Source organism: Tamandua tetradactyla, chromosome 1 (genome assembly GCF_023851605.1).
Source record: "Tamandua tetradactyla isolate mTamTet1 chromosome 1, mTamTet1.pri, whole genome shotgun sequence".
Classification (NCBI taxonomy): domain Eukaryota; kingdom Metazoa; phylum Chordata; class Mammalia; order Pilosa; family Myrmecophagidae; genus Tamandua; species Tamandua tetradactyla.
The window spans coordinates 193,373,747-193,397,799 of NC_135327.1; the positions used below are offsets into that span (position 1 = coordinate 193,373,747).

The 24,053-nt window shown below is 39.5% G+C and overlaps 1 long non-coding RNA gene and 1 pseudogene across 1 annotated transcript in view; one reads left to right on the top strand and one right to left on the bottom strand.

The window, feature by feature from the left end:
- LOC143673990 (uncharacterized) overlaps window positions 1-24,053 on the top strand; it is a 147,744-nt gene that overhangs the window by 74,035 nt on the left and 49,656 nt on the right. The gene's annotated exons all lie outside the window — the stretch shown is intronic.
- Window positions 15,574-16,132, bottom strand: LOC143673981 (large ribosomal subunit protein eL31 pseudogene; annotated as a pseudogene).

A 24,053-nucleotide genomic window follows, 5' to 3' on the forward strand; every position in this document is an offset into this window, starting at 1 on the left:
CCAGAAAAGGCCATGTTCTTTAATCCATTCCTGTGGGTACAGGCCTGTGATAGGTGGGACCTTTTGTTTAGCTTATATCAATTGAGATGTGACCAATTCCATTCAAAGTGGATCTTAATCCTTTAATTGGAATCCTTTATGAGAGGATAAAGGGCATAAAAAACCAGGAGAAATTAGAGAGAAAAGTCCCAGAGATGCTAAGAGAAGACCCATAGAAGCTCAGAGAGAGCCACTGGAATCAGGAGCTGAAAGCAACAAAACTTGGAAGTGAAGGACCAGCAGATGCCAGCCATATACCTTTCCATGTGACAGAGATATCCCAGATGCTGGAAGTATTTCTTCAGAGTCCAGGTATCATCCTGTTGATGCCTTAATTTGGACATTTTCACAGCATTAGAACTATAGACTTGTAAGCTAATAAATCCCCATTGTTAAAATCCAGTCCATTTCTGGTATATTTTATTTTGACAGCTTTTCAAACCAAAATGGCTTCTTTCACTTAGAATAATTCCTTTGAGATCATCCAAGTTTGACTGTGTATCATTAGTTAGTTCCTTTTTATACTGAGTAGAATTCCATAGTACATGTGTCTCACAATTTCTTTACCCATTCACCCATTGAAGGACATCTGAATTATTCCCAGATTTTGGCAAGCATGAATAGAGCTGCTATAAACATTCATGTACAGGTTTTTGTGTGAACCTAAACTTTCATTTATCTATGGTGAATTTCCAGGAGTGGGATTGTTGAGTCATATAGTAATGTATGCTTAACTTTATAAGAAACTGACAAACCATTTTCCAGAGTAGCTGTACCATTCACATATCACCAGCAATTTGTGAGAGTTCCAGTTGCTCCACATTCTCAGTAGCACTTGATATGTTTCCGATGTTCTAAGGTGTAGAAAGCCTACATCTACCACAAAACATATCAAATGGGGGTCTTTGAAACCCTTCACCCAACAAAAATAATAAGAATGAAACAGTATTTAGTTTTGAAAGAGGATATAAATATTAACTGTGACAAGTTAAAGGAACCAGAGGAAATGCAAACTACCATTTCTCCCTTTAAGTCTCTGGTGTGGCAGATCTAGGAAAACAGAAGGGTTATAGTGATTAACAGGTAATTTAAAAAAACTGAATGAAGTTAGTAGCTGATGCTATATCTGGTTTTTCTATATTGCTGTATCCTTCTAAATCATACTTTTATTGTACGATTGTTAATCTGGTGAGTGCATTCTTTTTGATACTTGTTTACCTTGGTGCACTAGTTTGAAAAGACGTATGGACCCTAGAAAAGCCACATTTTAATCAAAATCCCATTTCATAAAGTTAGAATAATCCCTATTCAATACTGTATGTTTGAAACTGTGATTGGATCATCTCCCTGGATGATGTGATTTAGTCAAGAGTGGTTGTTAAGCTGGATTAGGTGACGACATGTCTCCACCCATTTGAGTGGGTCTTTAAGTTTCTGGAGTCCTATAAAAGAGAATGAAGGAGATTCAGAGAGAGCAGAGCAGAATGACATAGCCACGAAGCAGAGAGTCCACAAGCCAGTGACCTTTGGAGATGAAGAAGGAAAATGCCTCCCTGGGAGCTTCATGAAACCAGAAGCCAGGAGAGGAAGCTAGCAGATGACACCATGTTCACCATGTGCCCTTCCAGCTGAGAGAGAAGCCCTGACTGTGTTTGCCATATGCCTTCTCACTTGAGATAGAAACCCTGAACTTCATCACCCTTCTTGAACCGAGGTATCTTTCCCTGGATGGATGCTTTTTATTGGACATTGCTATAGACTTGTTTTAATTGGGACATTTTCTCAGCCTTAGAACTGTAAACTATCAACTTATTAAATTCCCCCATTTAAAAGCCATTCTGTTTCTGGTATATTGCATTCCGACAGCTAGCAAACTAGAACACTTGGCCACCAAACAATTTGCTTTTACCTACCAGAAATCAAAATTTGTTTTCATTCTCCTGCCACAGAAACACTTCATTTCTCTTTTTGGGATCCATAATGTGTGAAGCTAAATTTCCTGTTGACCACATACTGACTGACATGATTCAGAAGTAGTTGTACCTGAGGTTCTGTCTTATTAATTTTTTACTTCTAAAGGAAAGGTTTGTTGAACAGGAAAATTTTGTGAGCCCTTCCAAATACTAATCTTCAAGGGTCAGAGTTCTGGAGCAAATACAGTAATTTAAGGTAATGTATTAGTTAGGGTTCTCTACAGAAACAGAATCAACAGGGAACACTTGCAAATATAAAATTTATGAAAGTGTCTCACGTGACTGTAGAAACGCAGAGTCCAAAATCCACAGGGCAGGCTCCGAAGCCGATGACTCCAATGGATGGCCTGGATGAACTCCACAGGAGAGGCTCACCAGCCAAAGCAGGAATGCAACCTGTCTCCTCTGAGTCCTCCTTAAAAGGCTTCCCATGATTGGATTTAGCATCACTAATCGCAGAAGACACTCCCCTTTGGCTGATTACAAATGGAATCAGCTGTGGATGTAGCTGACGTGATCATGACCTAATCCTATGAAATGTCCTCATTGCAACAGACAGGCCAGCGCTTGCCCAATCAGATGAACAGGTACCATAACTTGACCAAGTTGACACCTGTCCCTAACCATGACAGTCCACCCCTTGTCAACTTGGCACATATATATATATATATATATATATATATATATCACCTTAGACCATACTTAATTTCCAAATGAAAACAAATAAGCACACATTTTTTCTTTTACCTGACAATACTCAACTGTCCTGCATATAACTGGAAACACATTAAATCTCTCCAGAATAGCGTGCAAATCCTTGGGCAGCGTTCATTCTTAAACTTGATATCTTACAACTTAAATAGTATAACACAAACAAAACAGCATTACAGTCCTCGTTTCTGTAACTGATCACGTGGTCGAAGTTCATATTTATCACTACCTTCTTCCACTACCCATTCCATGTTCCCTTTCCCCTCAGCAAGCACTTCAGCTGGCCGTGGTTCTTTGCCTGGTGGGGTGACCCAAACCTTCATTCCTGAAGTCTCAGAGCCATTAGTGATCCTGCCTGGATTGTGTTGTTGCCGTTTTCCATTGATTTTGATCACAGGGCATGGTAGTACTAATAGACGCCCCAGGGGGTCTCCTATATTCCAAGAAAACTCTTCTTTACCTCCATTATGTAGTTGCAGTCCTACTTCCTTCTGATAGTCAGGGTCAATTACCCCAGACAATAATGTAATCCCCTTCTTGGTGTGTTGATCCAGAGGCATAAGTAGCCCAAAGTGGCCAGGTGGCAATCTTAACTTCCAGTTCAGTGGTATCACTGTTGTTTCTCCTGGAGAAAGCACACCCTGTTTTGGAACTAAAACCTGTAGACCAGCAGAACTCAGGGTAGCAGGGACAGGAAGCAAAAATTTTCCTAGTGGATCACTAGGAGTAATAGTGAGTGGCACCACACCCATTTCCACCCCTTGGTTCCTGGACCCATGGATCCTGGCTATGGGAGAAACAGCACCATACAGCGGACGCTGATTCAGAGCATACACAGCTTCCTGGAGAACATTACCCCAGCCTTTCAAGTTTTTGCCACCTAGTTGGCACCGTAATTGAGTTTTCAAAAGGCCATTCCACCGTTCTATCAATCCAGCTGCTTCTGGATGAGAGGGAACATGGTAAGACCAGAGAATTCCATGAGCATGTGCCCATTCCCGCACTTCATTTGCTGTGAAGTGTGTTCCTTGATCCGAAGCAATGCTATGTGGAATACCATGACGATGGATAAGGCATTCTGTAAGCCCACGGATAGTAGTTTTGGCAGAAGCATTGTGTGCAGGGAAAGCAAACCCATATCCAGAGTATGTGTCTATTCCAGTTAGAACAAATCGCTTCCCCTTCCATGAAGGGAGTGGTCCAATGTAATCAACCTGCCACCATGTAGCTGGCTGGTCACCTCGGGGAATGGTGCCATATCGGGGGCTGAGTGTGGGTCTCTGATGCTGGCAGATTGGGCACTCAGCAGTGGCTGTAGCCAGGTCAGCCTTGGTGAGTGGAAGTCCATGTTGCTGAGCCCATGCATAACCTCCATCCCTACCACCATGACCACTTTGTTCATGAGCCCATTGGGCAATAACAAGAGTTGCTGGGGAAAGAGGCTGACTGGTATCCATAGAATGGGTCATCTTATCCACTTGATTATTAAAATCTTCCTCTGCTGAAGTCACCCTCTGATGTGCATTCACATGGGACACAAATATCTTCATGTTTTTAGCCCACTCAGAAAGGTCTATCCACATACTTCTTCCCCAGACCTCTTTGTCACCAATTTTCCAATTATGGTCTTTCCAAGTCCCTGACCATCCAGCCAAACCATTAGCAACAGCCCATGAGTCAGTATACAAACGCACCTCTGGCCAGTTTTCCTTCCAAGCAAAATGAACAACCAGGTGCACTGCTCGAAGTTCTGCTCACTGGGAGGATTTCCCCTCACCACTGTCCTTCAAGGACACCCCAGAAAGGGGTTGTAATGCTGCAGCTGTCCACTTTCGGGTGGTACCTGCATATCGTGCTGAACCATCTGTAAACCAGGCCCGAGTTTTCTCTTCCTCAGTCAATTCACTGTAAGAAACTCCCCAAGAGGCCATAGCTCTGGTCTGGGAAAGAGAAGGTAATGTGGCAGCAGGAGTGGAAACCATGGGCATCTGTGCCACTTCTTCATGTAACTTACTTGTGCCTTCAGGACCTGCTCTGGCTCTATCTCGTATATACCATTTCCACTTTACAATAGAGTGCTGCTGTGCACACCCAACTTTATGGCTTGGTGGGTCAGACAACACCCAACTCATGATAGGCAACTCAGGTCTCATGGTAACTTGGTGGCCCATGGTTAAGCGTTCAGTCTCTACTAAGGCCCAGTAGCAGGCCAAAAGCTGTTTCTCAAAAGGAGAGTAGTTATCTGCAGCAGATGGTAAGGCTTTGCTCCAAAATCCTAAGGGTCTGCGTTGTGATTCTCCTATAGGGGCCTGCCAAAGGCTCCAGACAGCATCTCTATTTGCCACTGACACTTCCAGCACCATTGGACCTGCTGGATCATATGGCCCAAGTGGCAGAGCAGCTTGCACAGCAGCCTGGACCTGTCGCAGAGCCTCCTCTTGTTCAGGTCCCCACTCAAAATTAGCAGCTTTTCTGGTCACTTGATAAATGGGCCGGAGTAGCACACCCAAATGAGGAATATGTTGTCGCCAAAATCCAAAAAGACCAACTAGGCGTTGTGCCTCTTTTTTGGTTGTGGGAGGGGCCAGATGCAGCAATTTATCCTTCATCTTAGAAGGGATATCTCAACATGCCCCACACCACTGGACACCTAGAAATTTTACTGAGGTGGAAGGCCCCTGTATTTTTGTTGGATTTATCTCCCATCCTCTGACACGCAAATGCCTTACCAGTAAATCTAGAGTAGTTGCTACTTCTTGCTCACTAGGTCCAATCAACATGATATCATCAATATAATGGACCAGTGTGATGTCTTGTGGGAGGCAGAAACGATCAAGGTCTCTGTGAACAAGATTATGACATAGGGCTGGAGAGTTGATATACCCCTGAGGTAGGACAGTGAAAGTATATTGCTGACCTTGCCAGCTGAAAGCAAACTGTTTCTGGTGGTCCTTACTAATAGCTATTGAGAAAAAAGCATTTGCCAGATCAATAGCTGCATACCAGGTACCAGGGGATGTATTGATTTGCTCAAGCAATGATACTACATCTGGAACAGCAGCTGCAATTGGAGTTACCACCTGGTTGAGTTTACGATAATCCACTGTCATTCTCCAAGACCCATCTGTTTTCTGCACAGACCAAATAGGAGAGTTGAATGGGGATGTGGTGGGAATCACCACCCCTGCATCTTTCAAGTCCTTAAGAGTGGCAGTAATCTCTGCAATCCCTCCAGGAATACGGTATTGCTTTTGATTTACTATTTTGCTTGGTAGGGGCAGTTCTAGTGGCTTCCACTTGGCCTTTCCCACCATAATAGCCCTCACTGCATGAGTTAGAGAACCAACGTGGGGATTCTGCCAGCTGCTCAGTATGTCTATGCCAATTATACATTCTGGAACTGGGGAAATAACTACAGGGTGGGTCCGGGGGCCCACTGGACCCACTGTGAGATGGACCTGAGCTAAAACTCCATTGATCACCTGGCCTCCATAAGCCCCCACTCTGACTGTGGCCCAGAGTGACGTTTTGGGTCCCCTGGAATTAATGTCACTTCTGAACCAGTGTCTAATAATCCCCGAAATATCTGATCATTTCCTTTTCCCCAATGCACAGTTACCCTGGTAAAAGGCCGTCGGTCTTCTTGGGGAAGACTTAGAGGAAGGTCAACGGTATAAATTTGTGGCAGTGTAACAGGTTTCTTCCCCATAGGGACCTGGCCTCCCCTTCATTCAAGGGGTTCAGGGTCTGTAAACTGTTTCAAGTCTGGAAATTGATTAAGGGGCCGTGACTCTGTGTTTTTGTAATTCAGGTTAGACTTCTGTTCCCTTGACCTAGAACTCTTTTGTTTATACAGCTCCAACAAGAATTTAGTAGACTGCCCTTCTATTGTATTTCTAGGCACCCCATGATTTACTAGCCAATGCCACAAATCTCTGCGTGTCATATAATTTTGATGCCTCCTTTGAGTTTGTTGTCTATTATAATACCCGCGTCTACCCTGTCTTTGGTGATTAAGTGCTGCCACCTGGCTTCTGCCAACTCGGGATCCTGTCATCCCCATTGTGTTTAAGGATTCCAGCTCAGTGACAGCAGTTCCTACAGTAATATCTGACCTACAGAGAAGTGCAACCACAGAGCTCTTGAGGAATGATGGTGCTAGTCTCACAAACTTATTTCTCACTGTTCTGGTAAAAGGTGCATCTTCTGGACATTCCTGGGGTGTAAGAGCAGACTTTGCATGATAAATCCACTCTAACATCCCAATCTCTCTAAGCCTCTGGATCCCCTCATCTACATTATACCAGGGCAGTTCTGGCATTTCAACCTCAGGTAATGTTGGCCACCTTTTGATCCATGTTTCAACCAACCACCCAAACAAGCTGTTAACACCTTTTCTAACTGCTCTAGCTATAACATTGAATGCAGAATCTCTGCTTAGTGGGCCCATATCAATAAATTCAGCCTTATCCAGGCTGAATTCCTCCCACCATTATCCCACACTCTTAAAATCCATTGCCACACATATTCCCCTGATTTCTGTCTATATAAATTGGAAAACTCACACAGTTCTTTTGGAGTATAACGTACCTCCTCATGTGTGATACTTTGTACCTCACCTTTAGGGGCCTGTTGGGACTTTAGTCTAGTTATAGGTCTAGAAGAAATGAGGGGTGGTGGGGGTGGGTCATGAAAAGAATTAGAAATATCTTCCAAGCCGTTTGCTTCAGGGCTTTCATTTGCAGTTTCATCTGGTGAAACAGGATTAATAACTCTAGGGCTAATCCCTTCAGGAGGAGGTTGGGTGGCCAATTCCTCAAGGCAGGCTGGAGGTGGGGCAGCTATGTCCTCAGGGCAGACTATTACAGGGTTATCTAAAGAAGGCTCAGCATGGTCTAGGGTTTCAACCTCACCCCCAACATCATTATCAATCCATATGTCACCATCCTATTTTTCAGGGTCCCACTCCTTTCCAATCAATGCCCTCACTTTAACAGCAGACACCACGCAAGACTGAGATTTCAGTTTACGTTGTAAAGTTGCTACTCTAACAATAAGATTCTGAGTCTGATTTTCAGAGATCTCAAGTCTACGGCTACAGGAAATAAAATTTTCCTTCAGGATACTCATAGAAACCTCTACATCTTTCAGACGGCACTTAAGCTTCTTGTTTGAAGCCTTAAGCCCATCCCTTTCACCCTTTAATGTAGACAGTGTATCTAACAACAACCAACCAACATCTCTATAACTCTTATTTCTACAAAACTCTGTAAAGGTGTCAAAAACATTATCCCCCAGAGTCTGGCTTCGTACAAGCGAAGTATTAGGAGAATCGAATGATGATATTTTGACTATCTTCTTTGCCAACTCAGTCCATGGATTGGGAGTGTCATTCTGATTATGGGAATCAGAGTCCTTAGTGTCTCTGAGCCCAGTCAGAGTAGAAAACCATTCATAAAAACCCATTTTTAAGATTCTGTTCCTTAAGAACCACTCCTGGTACCAAGATGTATTAGTTAGGGTTCTCTAGAGAAACAGAATCAACAGGGAACACTTGCAAATATAAAATTTATGAAAGTGTCTCACGTGACTGTAGGAATGCAGAGTCCAAAATCCACAGGGCAGGCTCCGAAGCCGATGACTCCAATGGATGGCCTGGATGAACTCCACAGGAGAGGCTCACCAGCCAAAGCAGGAATGCCACCTGTCTCCTCTGAGTCCTCCTTAAAAGGCTTCCCATGATTGGATTTAGCATCACTAATTGCAGAAGACACTCCCCTTTGGCTGATTACAAATGGAATCAGCTGTGGATATAGCTGACGTGATCATGACCTAATCCTATGAAATGTCCTCATTGCAACAGACAGGCCAGCGCTTGCCCAATCAGATGAACTGGTACCATAACTTGACCAAGTTGACACCTGTCCCTAACCATGACAGGTAAACATAAAAATTTTGTTTTTGGGGGGCCCCATACCAAAAAGAGAGACACAGAAATTAATGGGCATATTTGAATAAGAGAGAAAATAGTGCAAATTCATACTGCAACCTCATAATTAGATTGCTAAAAAAAAGCTTCAGAATTTATCCTGTCAAAAAACTAAGGGAGGAGGGGTGCAAGAATATTTCAGTGGTAGAATTCTCACCTACCATGCGGGAGAGCCAGGTTTGATTCCCGGTCTATGAACTTACCAAAAAACAAACAAACAAAACAGGCAAACAAAACCAAACAAAAATTCAACAAATGGTGCTGTAATAATACTCACATGGAAAAAAGGTAATGTGGCCCCCCCATACAGCATACAAAAAAATACAAAACAAAAAATTAAGGAAGGGTCTCATTGAACACGGTGCTAGCTTCCGGGACTCTTCTATCCTTCTATGAGCCAGGCTCTGAAAAGTAACTATGTTGAAGTGACTTGTGGTTGGCATTGATCTTGGCATCACCTACTCATGTGTGGCTGTCTTCCAGCATGAAAAAGTGGAAATAATTGCCAATGATCAGGGGAACTGAACATCTCCAAGCTAAGCCACCTTTACTGATACTGAACAATTGATCTGTAATGCTGCGAAGATTCAAGTTGCAATGAACCCTACCAACATGGTTTTTGATGCCAGACATCTGATTGGATGTAGATTTGATGATGCTACTGCTCACTCTGATATGAAGCATTGGCCTTTCTGAATGATGCGGGCAGACCCAAGTCCTAGTAAAATACAAGGACAAGACCAAATGTTTCTACCCAGAGAAAGTGTCATCTATGGTTCTACAAAGATGAAGGAAATTGCAGAAGCCGATCTTGGGAGGACTATTAACAATGCTGTTGTCACAGAACCAGATTATTTTAATGACTCTCACATTAGGCCACCAAAACACTGGTGTCATTGCCAGCCTCAATGTACTCAGAATCATCAATGAGCCAACTGCTGCTGCTATTGCTTATGGCTTAGACAAAAAGATTGGTGCTGAAAGAAACATGCTGATCTTTGACTTGGAGGTGGACTTTTGATGTGTCAGTCCTCACAATTGAAGATGGAATTTTTGAGGTCAGATCAACAGCTGGAGACATGCACTTAGGGGGAGAAGACTTTGACAACCAAATAACTGGTCAACCATTTTATTGCAGAGTTCAAGCACAAACATAAAAGACATCAATGACAACAAGAGAGCTGCCCACTGCCTCCATACTGCTTGTGAATGAGCTAAACACATGCTCTCTTCCAGCACTCAGGCCAGTATTGAGATTGATTCTATGTATGAAGGAATTGACTTCTATACCTCCATTACCCATGCCCAGTTTGAATAATTGAATGGTGACCTGTTCTATGGCACCTTGGACCCCATGGAAAGCCATCAGGGATGCTGTCCTAGTTTGCAAGCTGCTGGAATGCAATATACCAGAAACAGAACAGTTTTTAAAAAGGGGAATTTATTAAGTTGCACCTTTATAGTTCTAAGGCCATGAAAATGTCCAAATTAAAGCAAGCCTATAGAAATGTCCAATCTAAGTCATCCAGGGAATGATACCTTGGTTCAGGAAGGCCAATGACATTCAGGGTTTCTCTCTCAACTGGAAATGCACATGGCAAACATGATAATATCTGCTAGGTTTCTCTCCAGGCTTCTTGTTTCATGAAGCTCTCCCAGGGGCACTTTTCTATTCATCTCCATAGGTCTCTGGCTGCATGGGCTCTCATGGCTCTAAAGCTTTTTCCAAAATGGTTCCCTCTTAAAGGGCTCCAATAAACAACCCCACCCTGAAAGCGTGGAGACAATCTAACCAAAAGTTACCACTCACAACTGGGTGGCTCACATCTCCATGGAAATGATAAAAAAACTTCCATCCTCCAATACTGAATGAGGATTAAAGATCTTGGCTTTTCTCTGGTTCACAACATATTCAAACTGGCACAGATGCCAAGCTAGACAAGTTACAGATTCATGATATTGTCCTGGTGGGCTGCTCTACTCATATTCTCCAAATTCAGAAACTTTTCCAGGACTTCAACAGAAAATAACTAAACAAGAGCATCAACCCTGATGAAGCTGTTGCTTATGGTACAGCTGTCCAGTCAGTCATCTTATCTGGAGACAAATCTGAAAACATTCAAGATTTACTGTGCTTGGATGCCACTCCTTGTTCCCTCGGTATTGAAACTGCTGGTGGAGCCATGACTGTCCTCATTAAGCACAATACTACATTCCCACCAAGCAGACACAGACCTTTACTACCTACTCTGCATTGACCAAGGATAACAATCTGCGTGGTAAGTTTGAACTCACTAGGATACCTCCTGTCCCCCGTATTATATCTCAGATTGAAGTCACTTTTGACATTGATGCCAATGGCATCTTTCAATGTCTCTGCTGTGGATAATAGCACAGGAAAAGAGAATAAGATCACCATCACTAATGACAAGGGTCATTTGAGCAAGGAAAATATTGAGCTCATGGTCCAGAAAGCCAAGAAGTACAAGGCTGAAGATGAGAAGCAGAGGGACAAGCGTCTTCCAAGAAATCACTTGAATCATTTGCACTTAATATGAAGGCAACAGTTGAGGATAAGAAACTTCAAGGCAAGATCAATGATAAGGAAAAACAGAAGAGTCTTAACAAATGGAATGAAATCATCAACTGGCTCAGTAAGAATCAGACTGCAGAGAAGAAGAATTTGAACATCAGCAGAAGGAGCTGGAGAAATTCTGCAACCCCATCATTACCAAGCTATTCCAGAGTGCAGGAGGAATGCCTGTAGGCTTCCCTAGTGGTGGAGCACCTCCTTCTGGTGGTGCCTCTGCTGGACCCACCATTGAAGAAGTTGTTTAAATCAGCCAGCACACACACTTAGAATGTTTCCACAGTAAAAAATGAAGGACCTAAATTTGAAGCACATTCTGTAGCAGTTCAGCTGCTATACAAAATTCCTGGGCATTCTTTTCTTTTTTAATTGAGATATTTATTTTATTGCAGTATCTGGAACTGAAGCCTCTCTATTCCCGAGGTATGCCTGTATCAAATAATTTATGAATATATTTAAAAATTATCAAAGCCTTTCAGTGATTAGATTAAGTGTCACTCATTGCAGAAGACACTCCCCTTGGTTGATTACAAATGCAATCAACTGTGAATGCAGCTGACATAATCATGATTTAAGCCCATGAAATGTCCTCATAGCAACAGACAGGCCAGCACTTGCCCAACCAGACAAACAGTCACCACCAACTGGCCAAAAAATGACACATGAATCTGACCATGATACCATTCTACAATCAAGGTAAAATACAGACCCAAATGATTCTTCATACCTTGTAAATTATCCTCCTTATTCTTGATACTAGTTTCAGTCATTCCTAGGTGTGGATTGATTTTAATTATACTGTTAGAAAAGGAAGTGCACTTTTGAACTGAGAACATTGGAAACTTTTCAGCCATTTTCAAATATTGCTAACTTAATCATCCCCCTCCCCTTTTTTTTCTGGAATTCTTATTAGCTCTATATAGGAGACTTTTAATCAATTCTCTGTATCTTTACTGCTTCCATAATTTTTACATTTATCTTTCTGTTTCACTCTTGGTAAATTTCCAAGTACAGACTCCAATTCACTAATTCTCTGTTAAACTCTATCCAGAGAGTTTATTCTATTAAGGATTTTAGTTTAATAACTTTACTTTTCTTATTTCCAAGGTTCTTTTTCATATGTATCTAATTGCTGTATCACTTCTGCTTGTTTTTGTTTCATTTTATTATATTTAAAAATGTGTTATAATTCATTTATATTTTAGTGAATCAAAAGTCTTATTTTAAGATTTTTTCAGACTTGGTATATTCTGATTTTTTTTCTGGAGTAAATTCCTTTTCTGATTTTGTTGTTGGCTTGCATGGAATTAATCTCTTTTTGGATTTTAGATTTTAGAATTTTGATTTGCAGGACAACTTTGAATGGAAGGTTCTCTGTATCATGCATTTGTACATTAAACCATCCCTGTCTAGCTATTTTGCTAGAAGCCTCTACTTGGCTTCTGGGTACTTTCAATCCATCCACTTCTTTTTTTCTGTGGTTCAGTGCCTGTCCACATCAGTGATAGTGTGAACATCGCAGATTCAGGCATTAAGTCAGAGAATATCTTGGTTTGGGTAAATACTTGGTCATCATCAGACTGTATTTTTCATCCTTTTTGTCCCAAGGTATGCAATTCACTTAAGCCATAATGAAAGGCAATGATTAACAAAATTTCTCCTTCTTTGGGGTAGCAGAATGTCACCCAAGCCCTCCATTTCAAGTGGTATTTCTGGATCTGCTCATTTGTCACTCACAGAACTCCTTTAATCTCTATTAACTGCAGCAACCAAACTTAAAGCCCACCTATCTCTTCATTTTTTAAAAATATATATTTCTTGACCGTGTTGATGTTTTTCTTATTTTTGGCCTGGCCATGGATCTTAATTTTCTTTTCATGTGTTATTTTATGAATGGAAGAGAGATTATACTTTAAAGCAGTCTTGATTAGAACCCCCCTCCTGATTTTCTATTTGATTAAAGTAGTTTTATAAATACAGTGATTACACACCATTTTCATATTTTTAATTTTGTTTATCTTTTTCCATACATCTACATGATCCTCATATTGAACATTTTATTTTTTATAACATTACAATACCATGTAGTGGATTTGACTTAACTTCTGTAGGTTCAGCATTTGCTTTGTTTCTGTTTTACTGCTACAAAGAGACTTATGTTGAAGTTTTTTAATATATAGCATTTTTTTCTCATTTTCTATTACTTCCATAGGTTAAATTCCTAAGAGGAATCACTGGGCTAAAAGCATGATCATTTTTAAAGCTTCTGTAGTTTTGCAGATTGCCCATCAACTAATATGAGTCATTTGCATTGAATGAGCAATGCACAAGCATTTTCTTTTCCGAAACCTCACTAACAATATTATAATTTCTTTATGTTTATTAATTTAATAAGGGGGGAATTAGTATTTTATAGCTGATTAAATTGTCATGGAACAACTTTTCTAATATTAATTTACTCTGATTCCTCTTATTTGAATTTGTTTGTAGCCTTTGCCCAACTCACCCTTAGTAGCTCATGCTTAAGATGGAATAAAGTGATTGGTTCATGTATTTTTCCAAACACAGTATGAAAAAGACTTCCTCTCATGTCAGCAGAATTCATAAGGCTCATTAGCAATTTTATTAGTGATTGTTCAGAAATATTAACAAACTGGACATTCTCCTTTCCAAATTCTTCTCTTTTCACAATTCTTTCTTCCACTCAAATAATCACTACAAAAGTGGAAACTTCACTTTCAAAAAATCACATCTTTCCACAATGTAGCAAAACAAACAACTTTTACAAAGAAGAAATGATCAAAGGCAGTTCTGAAAGCAAGAAAAGGGATTAAAAAAAAAACAGTTGGAGAAGTCTCGTACAGAGTAAAGGGCCAACATTCTTTTTCTTATCAATAAGGAGATTTACGGCTGGAAATATCTGCTTCAGTGTTAGGATGTTTTTATTATTAATTAATGTCAAACCACTTCTCCCTTCCCATGTGACTTCTTGGTTAGTAGCACAGGAAATATTAAAAGGATCAGAGCTTAGATTAGCATCCCATTCTGTTCACTCAGTTTTGTCCATTTCTTCCTCCTGTTCTCAGGAAATAACTTTAATTCCTATGTATTAAGATAAAAACCATCTGACCTCAACTCTCTCAACCATATCCACTCATTTCTATTCATGTCTCTACGTACATATTTTTAACTGTCCTGACTGCTTCAAAATAATATGTACTACTTTTTATGAAGATTATTTTTCAAAAAAAAGATGGAAAGGGATGAATAATAATACAATGTTTGTGTGTCAGGATCATCTGAAAGATCTTTGAAAAAAAATCTATTCCTCACCTCATCCACCTGGACTCAGACAAAACCAGTGGCTCAAGAATGTTTAATTTCTCTCTTCTTAAGGACCCCACTCACCAAATCCTGATGGTACTGCTCACAGATCCAATCTCTCTTCCTTTTCTTACTACCCCAAATCCAATTCATCTTTCCATTTAACCAGTCAACAAGGATTTATGAACATTTTCTATATTACGCATGTAGTAGGCAAAGGACATACAATGATGAAATAAGTGCAAAAACAAAACAAAATTCCTGCCCTCTAACTGCTCCATCAATACTGAGAAGTAGACAGGTTATAGTTTAACATGAAGAGCATTATTAGAGAAAGGTATTGAGATGATCACGTGAGGAGAGATGAGAGCACACCTAAAATGTACATGGTGTTGGAACTGAGCATTTAACCAATTACCTCCACAAAAAAGTCCAAACCCTTTAAGCCACTATCCAAGGCTCTCCATTACCTTAAAACCAATAAGGAAACCAGACAAATCCGGAAGAATTAAGTGCTACAAAGACCTAAAAATTTATTTAGGTACCAAAGATTTCTTAAGGAAGTAAACTTAAAGTTTTCTCAGGAGTAATATTCAAACTGACTGTCTGAATGACAGATGAAAGTTTGCTAGAATAGGGTGAAAATTTACCTTATAGTGATAGATTAGGCTAGACTGTGAATAAATGGAGGGATAGCAGCCCCTAATGACAATATTTGTTCCTTTAGTATTTACCTCAGACATACTAATGTTAAGGCAAGTATATTTACTTTGAGAATAAATACCACACTATTGAAAGTGTTGAAGTATTAGTAAAATAGCATTGCTCATTATAACAGAGTAGAGTTTTAGGAAATTCAAATTAACCCCAGAAGGAAATGATAACACTAATGACAGAAATAATTTTAACAAATGAGTTGGTAGAATACAACTTTTTTTTTGGCAATTACAATTTTATTTCATAATCAGCTGTTAGTTTTCATCCACATTGACTGTCTGTACATTTTTGAAAGTGGTGGCAGGTGTACAGGTAACCAATGTATAGAGTTTGTTTTGGGAATCTTCATCCTCATTATGTTTTTCTGGACAACCATATATGGATATGATATGGGACATTCCTTATCCCCTTGGCCCAGACAGCTTTGTTGAGCCCATGTCAATGTGCACATCTGGTGTTCCCATCTTCTTCATAGAAAATTTCCAAATCTCTCTGAGTACACAAGGGGCACGTTTCTTGAAACCCACTCCAATGGATGAGCTTGTGAATGTTGACAATGTACTGCATGGTCACTACCTCACTGATGGCAGAACAGCCCTTCTTCTCGCCACCCTTCTTTATGGACGCCATCCTGCCTAGACCAGGTTGGAAAGGCTACAATATTTATTTTTAGAAATATAAATTCTCCCATGAATCAGATACCTAATCACCATTTGATCTTCACAATAAGAGAAAACTAAAAATTTCAATAAAGATGTAAATAAGAATGCCTGGTAATGGAAAAGAAGATTCAGGTGCACTAGGGGAAATGTTTCAGTCCCTAGCATTTCTTCATTCAAGTTCTGGTTTCAGAATTCAATGAAGGGATTATCCAGCTTTTGGAAGACACTGGAAAAAAAAAAAGAAAAGACGGAATAGCACATTGGGATAAAGTGTTCCTTTGGGGGGTGTGTCCAACATGGCAGCGTAGCAATGTGTGCATTTTAGTTCGTCCTCCAGAACAACTACTAAATAACCAGAAACAGTCCAGAACAGCTCCCAGAGTCACATCAGTGGCCGGACACACAGCGTACTCCAGTCTGGACCAGCTGGACTGGCTGCGAGCCTCCCCAGAACCGTGAGTTCCCCAAGCCATGGTGGCCAGCGCTCCCTGCCCCCCGCTACCACCCCCCCCCCACAGGCTGCTTCCCAGAGGGGAAAGGAAAGAGACTTTAACAGCAGCAGGGGCTGAGTCCAACCAAACACCAACTGTGAAATTAAATTCTGACTACTAAAAATAGGCCCCCTGCTCAGGTGAACCTGGTCAAAGCGGACATTGCTCATTGGGCTAACCGAAAAAGAGAAAAGGGGAGGAAACGGAGGTTTTTGTGGCTGTGTTTCTATGGAGGCTTGGCTGCCTCAGGATTCAGCAGTGGGACTTCTCAGGCTGCAACTGCCCCAGGCATAGGCAGAAATGGGCTGCTTTTAGGGCTTGTCTCCCACCTGTGCCTTTCCTAGCGGAGGGGTGAAGCCCAACTCAGGTGGAATCCCTCCCTCAAGGAATTTAGACCCTAGGGCTTGGCAATTTGAAGCCATTAAAACCAGCCTACAAACTCTCCTCTGTCTCCACCACACCCCCAGCAGGGAGAGTCTTCCAAAGTTCAAAAAGGTGCTGCATCATCTTATGCTGGTGGGACCCACAGGCTAACAAGCGCCACATACTAGGCAGGATAAGAAAAAGAGAGCCCAGAGACTTCACAGGAAAGTTTTTTAACCTGCTGGGTCTCACCCTCAGGGAAAACTGATGTAGGTGACTCCTTCCCCCTGATAGGGGTTCAGTTTAGTCTGGGAAAACCTGGCTGGAGTCTATAATACCTTTGTAGACCTCCTAAGGTGGTGGGGAAAAAGGCACCATACAAGCAGGGCAAGAAACAAGAAAATAAGAACTGAAAAATTATCCTCTGTTAAACAAAACCTAAACTAGAGGACCAGAAAAAGCTGAACTGAATGTCAAAGAACACATAGACAACAAATTCATCCAGCAAGAAAACCCTAGGTAAGAGAAGTGAAAGCAATCTCCAGAATAAACTAATTAAGGCAATTAAATGTCTAGACACCAGCAAAAAATAACAAATCACACCAGGAAAATTGAAGATATGGCCCAGTCAAAGGAACAAACCAATAGTTCAAATGATATACAAGAGCTGAAACAATTAATTCAGAATATATGAACAGACATGGAAAACCTCATCAAAAACCAAATCAATGAATTGAGGGAGGATGTAAAGAAGGCAAGGAATGTACAAAAAGAAGAAATAGAAAGTCTGAAAAAACAAATCACAGAACTTATGGGAATGAAAGGTACAGTAAAAGAGATGAAAAGAACAATGGAAACCTACAATGGTAGATTTCAAGAGACAGAGGTTAGGATTCGTGAACTGGAGGATGGAATATCTGAATCCAACAAGAAACAGACACTATAGGGAAAAAATGGAAAAATATGAGCAGGGACTCAGGGAATTGAATGATAATATGAAGCGCACAAATATATGTGTTGTGGGTGTCCCGGAAGAAAGAGAGAAGGGTAAAGGAGGAGAAGAACTAATGGAAGAAATTATCACTGAAAATTTCCCAACTCTTATGAAAGACATAAAATTACAGATCCAAGAAGTGCAGTGCACCCCAAACAGAATAGATCCAAATAGACGTTCTCCAAGACACCTACTAGTCAGAATGTCAGAGGTCAAAGAGAAAGAGAGGATTTTGAAAGCAGCAAGAGAAAAGCAATCCATCACATATAAGGGAAACCCAATAAGACTATGTGTAGATTTCTCAGCAGAAACCATGGAGGCGAGAAGACAGTGGGATGATATATTTAAATTACTAAAAGAGAAAAACTGCCAACCAAGAATTCTATACCCAGCAAAATTGTCCTTCAAAAATGAGGGAGAAATGAAAACATTTTCAGACAAAAAATCACTGAGAGAATTTGTGACCAAGAGAACAGCACTGCAAGAAATACTGAAGGGAGCACTAGAGAAAGATATGAAAAGACAGAAGAGAGAGGTGTGGAGAAGAGTGTAGAAAGAAGGAAAATTAGATATAACATATAAAATCCAAAAGGCAAAATGGTAGAAGAAAGTACTACCTGTACAGTAATAACACTAAATGTTAATGGATTGAACTCCACAATCAAAAGATATAGACTGGCAGAATGGATTAAAAAACAGGATCCTTCTATATGTTGTCTACAGGAAACACATCTTAGACCTAAAGATAAGCATAGGTTGAAAGTGAAAGGTTGGGAAAAGATATTTCATGCAAATAACAACCAGAAAAGAGCAGGAATACCTATACTAATATCCAACAAATTAGACTTCAAATGTAAAACAGTTAAAAGAGACAAAGAAGGATACTATCTACTAATAAAAGGAACAATTCAACAAGAAGACATAACAATCATAAATATTTATGCACCAAACCAGAATGCCCCAAAATACGTGAGGCATACAGTGCAAATACTGAAAAGGGAAATAGACACATCTACTATAATAGTTGGAGACTTCAATTCCCCACTCTCATCAATGGACAGAACATCTAGACAGAGGATCAATAAAGAAACAGAGAATTTGAATATTACAATAAATGAGCTAGACTTAACAGACATTTATGGGACATTACACTCCACAACAGCAGGATACACCTTTTCTCAAGTGCTCATGGATCATTCTCAAATATAAACCATATGCTGGGTCACAAAGCAAGTCTCAACAAGTTTTAAAAGACTGAAATCATACAAACCACTTTCTCAGACCATAAAGCAATGAAGTTGGAAATCAATAATAGGCAGAGTGCCAGAAAATTCACAAATACATGCAGGCTCAACAACACATTCTTAAATAACCAGAGGGTCAAGGAAGAATTTACAAGAGAAATCAGTAAATATCTCGAGGCAAATGAAAATGAAAACACAACATATCAAAACTTATAGGATGTAGCAAAGGCAGTGCTAAGAGGGAAATTTATTGCCCTAAATGCCTATATCAAAAAAGAAGAAAGGGCAAAAATTCAGGATTTAAGTGTCCACTTGGAAGAACTGGAAAAGAACAGAAAACTAACCCCAAAGGTAGCAAAAGGAAAGAAATAACAAAGATTAGAGCAGAAATAAATGAAATTGAGAACATGAAAACAATTGAGAAAATCAACAAAACCGGAAGTTAGTTCTATGAAAAAATCAATAAGATTGATGGGCCCTTAGGAAGATTGACAAAAAGAAGAAGAGAGAGGATGCAAATAAATAAGATCAGAAATGGAAGAGGAAACATAACCACTGACCCCACAGAAATAAAGGAGGTAATAACAGGATACTATGAACAACTTTAAGCTAATAAATACAACAATGTAGATGAAATGGACAACTTCCTAGAAAGGCATGAACAACCAACTTTGACTCAAGAAGAAATAGATGACTTCAAGAAACCAATCACAAGTAAAGAAATTGAATCAGTCATTAAAAAGCTTCCCAGAAAGAAAAGTCCAGGACCAGACGGCTCCACATGTGAATTCTACCAAACATCCCAGAAAGAATTAGTACCAATCCTGCCCAAACTCTTCAAAAAAATTAATGAGGCGGGAAAGCTACCTAATTCATTCTATGAGGCCAACATCACCCTCATACCAAAACCAGACAAAGATATTACAAAAAAAGAGGAAACTACAGACCAATCTCTCTAATGAATATATATGCAAAAATCCTCAACAAAATTCTATAAAATCAAATCCAGCAACACATTAAAAGAATTATACATCATGACCAAGTAGGATTCATCCCAGGTATGCAAGGATGGCTCAACATAAGAAAATCAATTAATGTAATACACCATATCAACAAATCAAAGCAGAAAAATCACATGATCATCTCAATTGATGCAGAGAAGGCATTTGACAAGATTCAACATCCTTTCCTGTTGAAAACACTTCAAAGGATAGGAATACAAGGGAATTTCCTTAAAATGATAAAGGGAATATATGAAAAACCAACAGCTAATATCATCCTCAATGGGGAAACTGAAAACATTCCCCCTAAGATCAGAAACAAGATAAGGATGTCCACTATCACCACTGTTATTCAACATTGTGTTGGAAGTTCTAGCCAGAGCAATTAGACAAGAAAAAGAAATACAAGACATCAAATTTGGAAAGGAAGAAATAAAACTGTCACTGTTTGCAGATGATATGATACTATATGTCGAAAACCCCGAAAAATCCACAGCAAAACTATTAGAGCTAATAAACGAGTACAGCAAAGTGGCAGAATACAAGATCAACCTTCAAAAATCTTTAGTGTTTCTATACACTAGTAATGAACAATCTGAGGGGGACATCAAGACAAATTCCATTTACAATTGCAACTAAAAGAAAAAAATACTTAGGAATAAAGCTAACTAAAGAGACAAAAGACCTATAGAAATAAAACTATAAGAAACTGTTAAAAGAAATCACAGAAGACCTAAATAGATGGCAGGGCATATTGTGTTCATGGATTGGAAGACTAAATATAGTTAGTATGTCAATTCTACCTAAATTGATTTACAGATCAATGCAATACCAATCAAAATCCCAACAACTTACTTTTCAGAAATAGAAAAACCAATAAGCAAATTTATCTGGAAGGGCAGGGTGCCCCGAATTACTAAAAGTATCTTGAGGAAACAAAACAAAGCTGGAGGTCTCACGCTGCCTGACTTTAAGGCATATTATGAAGCCACAGTGGTCAAAACAGCATGGCACTGGCATAAAGATAGATATATTGACCAATGGAAACGAATAGAGTGCTCAGATATAGACCCTCTCATTTATGGACTTTTGATCTTTGATAAGGCAGTCAAGCCAACTCACCTGGGACAGAACAGTCCCTTCAATAAATGGTGCGTAGAGAACCGGATATCCATATGCAAAAGAATGAAAGAGACCAGTATCTCACACCCTATACAAAAGGTAACTCAAAATGGATCAAAGATCTAAACATTAGGTCTAAGACCATAAAACAGTTAGAGGAAAATGTAGGGAAATATCTTATAAACCTTATAATTGGAGGTGGTTTTTTGGACCTTACACCCAAAGCAAGAGCACTGAATAAATAAATAAATAAATGGGAACTCCTCAAAATTAAACACTTTTGTGCATCAAAGAACTTAATCAAGAAAGTAAAAAGACAGCCTACACAATGGAGGAAAATATAGGGAGGCAGTTTTATAGACCTTACACCCAAAGCAAGAGCAGTGAAGAAAGAAAGAAATAACTGGTAACTACTCAAAATTAATCACTTTTGTGCATCAAAGAACTTCATCAAGAAAGTAGAAAGACAGCCTACACAATGGGAGACAATATTTGGAAACAACGTATCAGTTAAAGGTCAAGTATCCAGAATTTATAGAGAGATTGTTCATTTCAACAACAAAAAGACAGCCAATCCAATTACAAAATGGGAAAAAGACTTGAACAGACACTTCTCAGAAGAGGAAATACAAATGGCCAAAAGACACATGAAGAGATGCTCAACATCCCTGGCCATTAGAGAAATGCAAATCAAAACCACAATGAGATATCATCTCACACCCACCAGAATGGCCATTATCAACAAAACTGAAAATGACAGGTGCTGGAGAGGATGTGGAGAAAGAGGCACACTTATTCACTGTTGGTGGAAATGTCAAATGGTGCAATCCATTTCGAAGGCAGTTTGGTGGTTCCTCAAAAAGCTGAATATAGAATTACCATATGACCCAGCAATACCATTGCCAGGTATCTACTCAGAGGACATAAGGGCAAAGACACAAATGGAGTTTTGCACACCAATGTTTATAGCAGCGTTATTTACAATTGCAAAGAGATGGAAACAGCCAAAATATCCATCAACAGAGGAGTGGCTAAACAAGCTGTGGTATATACATACAATGGAATATTATGCAGCTTTAAGACACAATAAACTTATGAAGTATGTAACAACATGGATGGACCTTGAGAACATTATGCTGAGTGAGACTAGCCAAAACTAAAGGACAACTACTGTATGGTCTCGCTGATATGAACTGACATTAGTGAATAAACTTGGAATATGTCATTGGTACAAATTTTAAAAATGTTTTTGCATGAGGAAGAACAAAGGAATGTCATTATTGCAGGGTGCTGAAAATAGATGATAATTAATACTTTAAAATGTCACCTTATGTGTGAGACTAAAGCAAAAAATGTTTATGTTACAAAATTTATATTTTGACTAGAGCATTTCCTAATATAACTCATGTAGATAGTTTGATTGAATGTCATACGTACTTGGAATCTCAGGTAGGACATGAGATTTTGTTGGTTTGTCCAGAGTGATACCCCAATGAAACCCAGAGTGATTTGATCAGTGACTGGAAAAGTATTTGCAAAGCCCCCTTTGGGGAATGGTGAGAATGAGGAGAAATTCAACTTCCCCAAGTTGAATTCTTGATATTCTCACAAGCAGTGTGGACAACCAAAGCTATAGGCTGGGTCCAATCTTGGGGTTTGTTCATATGAAATTTAACCTCACAAAGGATAGGTCAAGTCTACTTAAAATTTAGGCCTAAGAGTAACCCCCAAGAGAGCCTCTTTTGTTGCTCAGATGTGGCCTTTCTCTCCAGCCAACATGACGAGCAGTCTCACCACCCTCCCCCTCTCTGCATAGGACATGTCTCCCAGGGGTGTGGACCTTCCTGGAAACGTGGGACAGAAATCCCAGAAATGAGCTGAGACTCAGCATAAAGGGATTGAGAAAAACCCTGGAATGAGCTGAGACCCAGCATCAAGGGATTGAGAAAATCCTCTGGACCAAAAGGGGTAAGAGTGAAATGAGACAAGGGGTCAATGGCTGAGGGATTCCAAACAGAGTCAAGAGGTTGTCCTGGAGGTTATTCTTATGCATTAAGTAGATATCATCTTGCTATTCAAGATGTAATGAGAGGCTGGAGGGAACTGCCTGAAAATGTAGAGCTGTGTTGCAATAGCCATATTTCTTGAGGATGATTGAATAATGATATAGCTGTCACAATGTGACTGTGTGATTGTGAGATCCTTGTGACTGATGCTCCTTTTATCTACCTTGTCAACAGACGAGTAGAACATATGGAATAAAAATAAATAATAGGGGGAACAAATGCTAAAATAAACTTAGTTTAAAATGCTAGTGATCAATGAAAGTGAGGGGTTAGGGATATGGTAGGTATAATCTTTTTTTTCTTTCCTGTGTTTGTTTTATTTCTTTTTTGAATTAATGCAAATGTTCTAAGAAATGATGAATATGCAACTAAGTGATGATATTGTGAATTACTGATTATATATGTTGATATTTTATTTTGTTTATCAATTTTTTAATTAATAAATAAATTTTTAAAAAATCAAAAACAAAAAAATAAGGAATAGGAGGAACAAATGTTAAGATAAATTTAGTTTGAAACACTGGTGATAAATGGGGGTGAGGGGTAAGGGGTATGGTATGTATATTCTTTTTTATTCTGTTATTGTTTTATTTCTTTTTCTGTTGTCTTTTTATTTCTTCTTCGGAATTGATGCAAATGTTCTAAGAAATGGTGAATATGCAACTATGTGATGATGTTCAGAATTGCTGAATATATATGTAGAATGGAATTATATGTTAATGTTTTTGTTTATTCTTAATTTTTTAAATTAATAAATAATTTTTTTT